The 9,051-nt window shown below is 44.9% G+C and overlaps 1 protein-coding gene across 1 annotated transcript in view; it reads right to left on the bottom strand.

The window, feature by feature from the left end:
• The window catches only part of dhrsx (dehydrogenase/reductase (SDR family) X-linked), a 208,531-nt gene that overhangs the window by 172,089 nt on the left and 27,391 nt on the right, over positions 1-9,051 (bottom strand). The window lies entirely within an intron of this gene.

Consider the following 9,051-nt stretch of genomic DNA (forward strand, 5'->3'; position numbering starts at 1 on the left):
GGTGTAAACTGCCCAAGCAAAATATGAGGCGCTGCTTCTCCAATTTACGGCGGGCCTCACTCTGGCCATGGAGGAGGCCCAGGAAAGAAAGGTCGGATTTGGAATGGGAGGGGGAGTTGAAGTGCTCCACCACCAGGAGATCAGGTTGGAGGTGTTGGGCAAAGAGATTGCCAAGCCTGCACTTGGTCTCACCGAGGTTGATCATACGCTGAATAATCCAACCACATTTTTGTTTGGAGGTGGAAAGAAATAATAGAAATTGCATTCACTGTAACATGTAAAAGGATATGAGATACTGTATTATAATTTTGCTGCATGTCATTATGGTATATATCATGTCTTGATTGGTGAATATGTTTAGTTTGTGACTTTATTTGAAGTAGAAATAATATTTGAATGCTTCATTGACCATAATTCCGACTGGTAACTACGCACGTCGTCTGAGCACGTTATCGCACGTGTCATGCAAGCCGTCTTTAATGACCACCTAAACTGTCATTTGGCAACCTAAAAATCTGCCGAGGTTGCCCGGCTGGCAACAGGGAAAAGAAGTTAATTGAGAGCCTTGCAGAGTGGAAATGTCAAGGACGAGAAGGCATAGCTTTAAGATGGTGGTGGAGGCAGATGCAATAGTGGCATTTAAGGTAGACACAAAATGCTGGAGTAACTCAGCGGGTGAAGCAGCATCTCAGGAGAGAAGGATGGTGCTCTCTAAGTCTGAAGAAGGGGTCTCGACCAGAAACGTCGCCCATTCCTTCTCTCCTGAGATGCTGCCTCACCCGCTGAGTTCCTCCAGCATTTGGTGTCAACCTTCGATTTTAACCAGCATCTGCAGTTCTTTCTTGTAGATAGTGGGATTTAAGATACTTTTGGATAAACACTGGATTTAGAAACATAGAAAATAGGTGCAGGAGTAGGTCATTCGGCCCTTCGAGCCAGCACCGCCATTCAATATGATCACGGCTGATCATCCAACTCAGTATCCTGTACCTGCCTTCTCTCCATACCCTCTGATCCCTTTAGCCACATCTAACTCCCTCTTAAATATAGCCAATGAACTGGCCTCAACTACCTTCTATGGCAGAGAATTCCAGAGATTCACCACTCTCTGTGTAAAAAATGTTCTTCTCATCTCGGTCCTAAAAGATTTCCCCCTTATCCTTAAACTGTGACCCCTTGTTCTAGACTTCCCCAACATCGGGAACAATTTTCCTGCATCTAGCCTGTCCAACCCTTTAAGAATTTTGTAAGTTTCTATAAGATCCCCCCTCAATCTTCTAAATTCTAGCGAGTACAAGCCAAGTCTTTCTTTCTTCATATGAAAATCCTGACATCCCAGGAATCAGTCTGGTGAACCTTCTCTGTACTCCCTCTATGGCAAGAACGTCTTTCCTCAGATTAGGAGACCAAAACTGTACGCAATACTCCAGGTGTGGTCTCACTAAGACCCTGTACAACTGCAGTAGAACCTCCCTGCTCTTATACTCAAATCCTTTTGCTATGAATGCTAACATACCATTCGCTTTCTTCACTGCCTGTTGCACCTGCATGCCTACTTTCAATGACTGGTGTACCATGACACCCAGGTCTCGATGCATCTCCCCTTTTCCTAATCGGTCACCATTCAGATATGGATGGTAATGAAGAGTATGGATTATGTACAGGATGTGTAGGAAGGAACTGCGGATGCTGGTTTAAACCAAAGACAGACACAAAATGCTGGTGTAACTCATCGGGACAGGCAGCATCTCTGCTGAAAAGGAATGGGTGACGTTTCGGGTCAAGACCAGAAGCGTCACCCATTTCTTCTGTCCAGAGTTGTTGCCTGTCCCGCTGAATCATTCCAGCTTTTTGTGCCTATCATAGATTATGTACAGGCAGGTAAGGGTTGGTCTTGACATCATGTTCGTCACAGACATTACTGCCCAAAGGGTTTGCTCCTACTCTTTAAAGTCGTATGCATCGAAACGTTAAGGGGATGTTTTGAATGCACTGACTGGGACCTCTTCCTCGACACATCCGGCAACAACATCGACGTGGTGATGTCATACGTCCGCTACTGTGAAGAACTGTGCGTCCCCTACAAAACTGTCTCAATACCCAGCAATGGTAAACCCTGGTTCAACAAGGATATACAACTTCTTCGAAAAAAGAAGAATGCAGCCTACACAAATGGAAACAGTGATCAGTACAAAACAGCACAATATGAACTCAGGTCTGCAATACGGAAGGCAAAGTCAGCTTATTCAAAGAAATTGGAACAACAATTCAAAACTCATAATTCAAGAGGAGTCTGGAAACATCTACAGAAGATGACGGACTACAAAAAACGTCCTGTTCCCATCCCAGATGAGGATCCGGATTTACCGGGAAAACTGAACACATTTTATGCACGCTTTGATAATGCCACCCCATCATCCATGCCACCCCCTCCACCTAACTCAGCACCATTCACCATCTCTGAGGAGGTGGTTAGGGCGGCCTTCAAAAATCTTAATAAAAGAAAAGCGGCAGGGCCAGACGATCTCAGCCTCGCTGCTCTCAACTACTGTGCAGCTCAGCTGGCTCCTGTGTTCACCTCAATCTTTAACACTTCCCTCAGTCAATGTAGAGTCCCGCAGTGTTTCAAATCATCCATCATCATCCCTGTGCCCAAGTCCTCCAAGGTGAGCTGTCTGAACGATTTTAGACCTGTTGCACTAACATCAGTTGCCATGAAGGCCTTTGAGCACATAGTCCTCACCCATCTGAAAACACACACTGCCCCCATCATGGACCCTTTCCAATTTGCATACATCGCCAACCGGTCTGTTGAGGATGCTATTAACTTAGCTCTTCACTACTCCCTACATCATCTGGAATCACCGAACACTTATGCACGCATCCTGTTTATAGACTTTAGCTCGGCGTTTAACACCATACATCCAATTAAACTCTACAATAAACTGTTGGACATGAGCATTCACCCAGCCATGTGCCATTGGATCCTGCACTTCTTGACAGACAGCAAAGAGTCAAGGTGGGTGAAGAACTCTCCAGCCCTCTGACTCTCAACACAGGAGCCCCCCAAGGGTGCGTTCTGTCACCCCAGCTCTTCTCAATTTACACCAACAACCTCACATCCCAATGCAGCTCAGTCTAAATGTTCAAATATGCAGATGATACAACAATAACTGGCCTGATCTCAGACAACAAAGAATCACAATACCATCAAACAGTGGACAGCGCAGTCAAATGGTGCGCAGACAACAACCTCCAGCTTAATACATCAAAAACCTTGGAAATCACCATAGACTTCAGACGCAAACAAAACCCCAAACCCCCGGTCCATGTCAACTCCCATCCCATAAACCTCCACAAACTCATTTAAGTTTCTGGGCACATATATCTGCAATAATCTAAAATGGCACATTAACGGAGACCACATCATTAAGAAAGGACAACTACGCCTATACTTCCTCAGACAGCTCAAAAAGTTCAGAGTCCACAAACACATCCTGGTCCGTTTTATATCAATCCATTATCGAAAGCATCATCACCTCCTCAATCACAGTCTGGTACGGAAACACTGACAGTCACTCACTACACAGAATACAGCGCATTGTCTCCAAGGAACCAGGACCATCAACTCCCCCCTCCCCTCAATCCATTCCATTTACCTCCAACGCACCTCAAAACGGGCAATAAAGATCATCTCGGACCCCTCCCACCCAGCAAACCACCTTTTCCAGTCTCTCCCTTCAGGGAGGCGCCTCAGGTCACTTGCCACAAAATCCACCCGTTTTAAAAAAAGCTTCTTCCCCTCAGCAATAAGAACACTCAATTCCCTCCAATGACAGCCAACACTAAGGACTCTTGATGTATATAGTGTCTTGTCTATGGTCTTTGTCTGTTCTTTTGCACTATGTTCTGTTGGTGAGATTTGTGATTTGTGATGTGGTAAGGATGCACTTTATTACTATGATCTGTGTTGTTATATGCGTTAAAGCAGTGTACCATCATGTATCGAACCCAATTACCACCAACCCTGGTTGCGTGGCAAATAAGGATTCTATCTATCTATCTATCTCAGTGCACAGAAACATAGAAACTGATACCACGGACTGGAGACACCTACTTTATCTTATAGAAACTTACAAAATTCTTAAGGGTTTGGACAGGCTAGATGCAGGAAGATTGTTCCCGATGTTGGGGAAGTCCAGGACAAGGGGTCACAGCTTAAGGATAAGGGGGAAATCCTTTAAAACCGAGATGAGAAGAACTTTTTTCACGCAGAGAGTGGTGAATCTCTGGAACTCTCTGCCACAGAGGGTAGTCGAGGCCAGTTCATTGGCTATATTTAAGAGGGAGTTAGATGTGGCCCTTGTGGCTAAGGGGATCAGGGGGTATGGAGAGAAGGCAGGTACGGGGTACTGAGTTGGATGATCAGCCATGATCATATTGAATGGCGGTGCAGGCTCGAAAGGCCGAATGGCCTACTCCTGCACCTAATTTCAATGTTTCTATGTTTGCTTTGTGTAGTCTTGTGTGTAATCATGGTGGCCCCATCACAGGAAGAATATGGACACTTGGGACACCTGGAGGCTGCAGCGAATCGTCCAATCAGCAGAGAAGATTATTGGCTGCAACCTTCCCTCCATTGACAAACTACACTACAAGGGCCAGGAAGCGAGCGGGCAAGATCATCTCTGACCCCTCTCACCCTGGACACAAACTCTTTAAATCACTTCCTTCTGGAAGGCGACTCCGGACTGTCAAAGCTGCCACAGCCAGACGTCTAAGGTGCATTCTTAGGTTACAGCTCTTTAAAATAATTTGAGGTCAGGAGAAACAGTATATAAATGTGTCATAGAGTCATACAGCATGGAAACAGGCCCTTCGGCCCACCTTGTACATGCTGACCAAGATGCCCCATCTACACTAGTCTCACCTACCTGCATTTGGTCCATATCCTTCTAAACCTTTCCTATCCATGTACCTGTCCAAATGCCTTTTAAATGTTATGACATAAAGTGCTAGAGTAACTCAGCGTCTTTGGAATCCAGGTCTTCCAGAGATGCTGCCGGATGTGCTGAGCTACTCCAGAATCTTTGATGTAAACCCAGCATCTGCAGTTCCTTTTTTATTACATATTGCCCTTTAAATGTTTATAGTACCTGCCTCAACTACATCCTCTGGCAGCTCGTTCCATATACCCACCACCAGATGTTACAGAAACATATAACCATATACCAATTACAGCACGGAAACAGGCCATCTCGGCCCTACAAGTCCGTGCCGAACAATTATTTTCCCCTAGTCCCATCTGCCTGCACTCAGACCATAACCCTCCATTCCTTTCTCATCCATATACCTATCCAATTTATTTTTAAATGATAAAATCGAACCTGCCTCCACCACTTCCACTGGAAGCTCATTCCACACAGCTACCACTCTCTGAGAAAAGAAGTCCCCCCCTCATGTTGCCCCTAAACTTCTGTCCCTTAATTCTCAAGTCATGTCCTCTTGTTTGAATCTTCCCTACTCTCAGTGGGAAAAGCTTTTCCACGTCAACTCTGTCTATCCCTCTCATCATTTTAAAAACCTCTATCAAGTCCCCCCTTAACCTTCTGCGCTCCAAAGAATAAAACCCTAACTTGTTCAACCTTTCTCTCTAACTTAGTTGCTGAAACCAAGGTAACATTCTAGTAAATCTCCTCTGTACTATCTCTATAGATTATATATATAAAATTATAAAAGGACTGGACAAGCTAGATGCAGGAAACATGTTCCCAATGTTGGGCGAGTCCAGAACCAGGGGCCACAGTCATAGAATAAAGGGGAGGTCATTTAAGACTGAGGTGAGAAAAAACTTTTTCACCCAGAGAGTTGTGAATTTGTGGAATTCCCTGCCACAGAAGGCAGTAGAGGCCAAATCACTGGATGGATTTAAGAGAGAGTTAGATAGAGCTCTAGGGGCTAGTGGAGTCAAGGGATACGGGGAGAAGGCAGGCACGGGTTATTGATTGGGGACGATCAGCCATGATCGCAATGAATGGCGGTGCAGGCTCGAAGGGCCGAATGGCCTCCTCCTGCACCTATTGTCTATGCTTCTATGTTTGTGTGAAAAGTTGTCCCTCAGGTTCCTTTTAAATCTTACCCATCTCAATTTAAACCTATATTCCCTGGTTCTTGATTCCTCTACCCTGGGTAAAAGCTCTTTTTGAGGAAGACAGCACATTTCACAACAAAGAGACTCGATGTTCTATGTTCTCTGCGGCTATAAAGAGTCTAAACCAACGGGTCAGCCTAATTTATCTAGTCACGGATAAAAAAATTGGACTGCAGTATTAGTGCGTATCCTGCAAAGATAAGATATAGGAACAAATTACCAATAAAATGCACATAACTACCATGCAATCATAACCTAGATTTTCAGGCCGACAACTCACTGCATCTAGCCCATACTGATATAAACCTTGGACAGAGGTGATGAGGTGGAACCAATACTGTCCCAGCGGGTTTCCAAACTTTTTCTAAGAAGCACATTTAGCACATATTGCTTTCAGTAGTACCGAAACACTGCATAAATAAGTGGGAAATAAATCTAAACTACAAAAAAAATTGTGCTTCTGTTTTCATTTTTATTTTTTACCAACCCAACCCCCCACCAATAAAAGGATAGAGGCAAAACGCTGCAGATGATGCAAATCAAAAAAAAAAAAACACAAAACGATGGAAATATTAAGCAAGTCAACTGGTTCATAAGGTCATTCGTGATAGAAGCAGAATAGATACAATGAGAAGCTTTTTTGTTGCGTGCTATCCATTCAACGAAAAAACTATAGGTCATGCTAATGGCCTATGTTGAAGGCATGCTAATGGCATGTTGACCATCATAACAAGAGGAGTCGAGTATAGGAGCAAAGAGGTCCTTCTACTGTTGTACAACAGGGCCCTAGTGAGACCACACCTGGAGTATTGTGTGCAGTTTTGGTCTCCCAATTTGAGGAAGGACATTCTTGCCATTGAGTGCAGCGTAGGTTCACGAGGTTAATTCCGAGGATGGCGGGACTGTCATATGTTGAATGAATGGAGCGACTGGGCTTGGATACATTGGAATTTAGAAGAATGAGAGGGGATCTTATTGTCCACATCAACTCTGTCTATCCCTCTCATCATTTTAAAGACCTCTATCAAGTCCCCCCCTTAACCTTCTGCGAATAAAGACCTAACTTATTCAACCTATCTCTGTAACTTAATTGTTGAAACCCAGGCAACATTCTAGTAAATCTCCTCTGTGCTCTCTCTATTTTGTTGACATCCTTCCTATAAAGATAGCGGAGTCAAGGGATATGGTGAGAAGGCAGAAACGGGGTACTGATTGTAGATGATCAGCTATGATCACAGTGAATGGCGGTGCTGACACAAATGGCCTACTCCTGCAACTATTGTCTTTTGGTATCTCTATATAACTAAAAGTCTTTGTCCTGTTTGTGCCCACAATGTGTCAATCTGCTCTTCCTGTCTTCTTCCAAACACTAGGCCACAGAATTTCCTGATGTCCTCTGAACGAGGACTATATGTATATATGTATGTAGCTTGCTTGTGTATACTATTCTTATAACAAATGTAAAGCACTTTGGTCAACGAGAGTTGTTTTTTAAATGTGCTATATAAATAAATGTGACCTGAATTGACTTGACTTCCCATTTTTACACATCCAACTCACATTTACCGTCGCATTTCCACCTATATTTCCGTTTATTGATCGTTAAAATTTTAAATGTAGCCCAAACTGCCTTCTCAGCCAGCTTCCAGCCTTCTCACAGTGATGATGTTGCAATGTTCCTCACAGTGCACCAATCACAATGGGCTATCAAGCAGGCAGCCTTCGAGCCAGCACCGCCATTCAATGTGATCATGGCTGATCATCCCCAATCAGTATCCCGTTCCTGCCTTCTTCCCATATCCCCTGACTCCGCTATTTTTAAGAGCCCTAGCTAGCTCTCTCTTTAAATGCATTTCGTTGTCTCTGTACTGTACACTGACAATGACAATTAAAATTGAATCTGAATCTTTAAAGCATCCAGAGAACCTGCCTCCACCACCCTCCAAGGCAGAGAATTCCACAGACTCACCGCTCTCTGTGAGAAAAAGTGTTTCCTCGTCTCTGTTCTAAATGGCTTCCTCCTTATTCTTAAACTGTGTGGCCCCTGGTTCTGGACTCCCCCAACATCGGGAACATGTTTCCTGCCTCTAGCGTGTCCAAGCCAACAGTAACGGTAATGGTAAAACCAACGGTAACGATGTTGCTGCCCCACGATCCTGATTGGCCACAAGACAGGGAGTGGGGAGGGCCGATCGGAACTCTCATCGGACCCCCGTCCCCCCAAACCCCACCTCCCCTCCACCCAGTGCAGAGAGACAGTGCAGAAACAGGCCCTTCAGCTCACTGGGTACGTGCCGACCAGCGATTACCCTGCACACTAACACTCTCCTACATGCTAGGAACAATTGTTTTTACCCAAGACAATTAGCCTACAAACCTGAAGGTACATAAAAATGCTGGAGATACTCAGCGGGTGCAGCAGCATCTATGGAGCAAAGGAAATAGGCAACGTTTTCTTCGCTCCATGCAAAGAGTTCAACAATCATCACTATAGGAAATAGGTAACGTTTCGGGCCGAAACCCTTCCGGGTTTCGTCCCGAAACGTTGCCTATTTCCTTCGCTCCATAGATGCTGCTGCACCCGCTGAGTATCTCCAGCATTTTTGTGTACCTTTGGTTTTCCAGCATCTGCAGTTCCTTCTTAAACCAACAAACCCGTATGCCTTTGGAGTGTGGGAGGAATCCGAAGCACCCGGAGAAAACCCGTGTGGTCACAGGGAGAGCGTGCAAACTCCGTACAGACAGCACCCGTTAGTCAGGTCCGAACCTAGGTCGCTGGCGCTGTAAGGCAGCAACTCTACCGCCGTGCCACAGTGCCGCCCCACTAAAGCATTAGTGCAGGTGGCTTTTGAAACCACACAGTCTAGCAGAAGAAAACTTTAAAAGGGGATGAATGTACT

Source organism: Leucoraja erinacea, unplaced genomic scaffold (assembly GCF_028641065.1).
Source record: "Leucoraja erinacea ecotype New England unplaced genomic scaffold, Leri_hhj_1 Leri_108S, whole genome shotgun sequence".
Taxonomy (NCBI): domain Eukaryota; kingdom Metazoa; phylum Chordata; class Chondrichthyes; order Rajiformes; family Rajidae; genus Leucoraja; species Leucoraja erinaceus.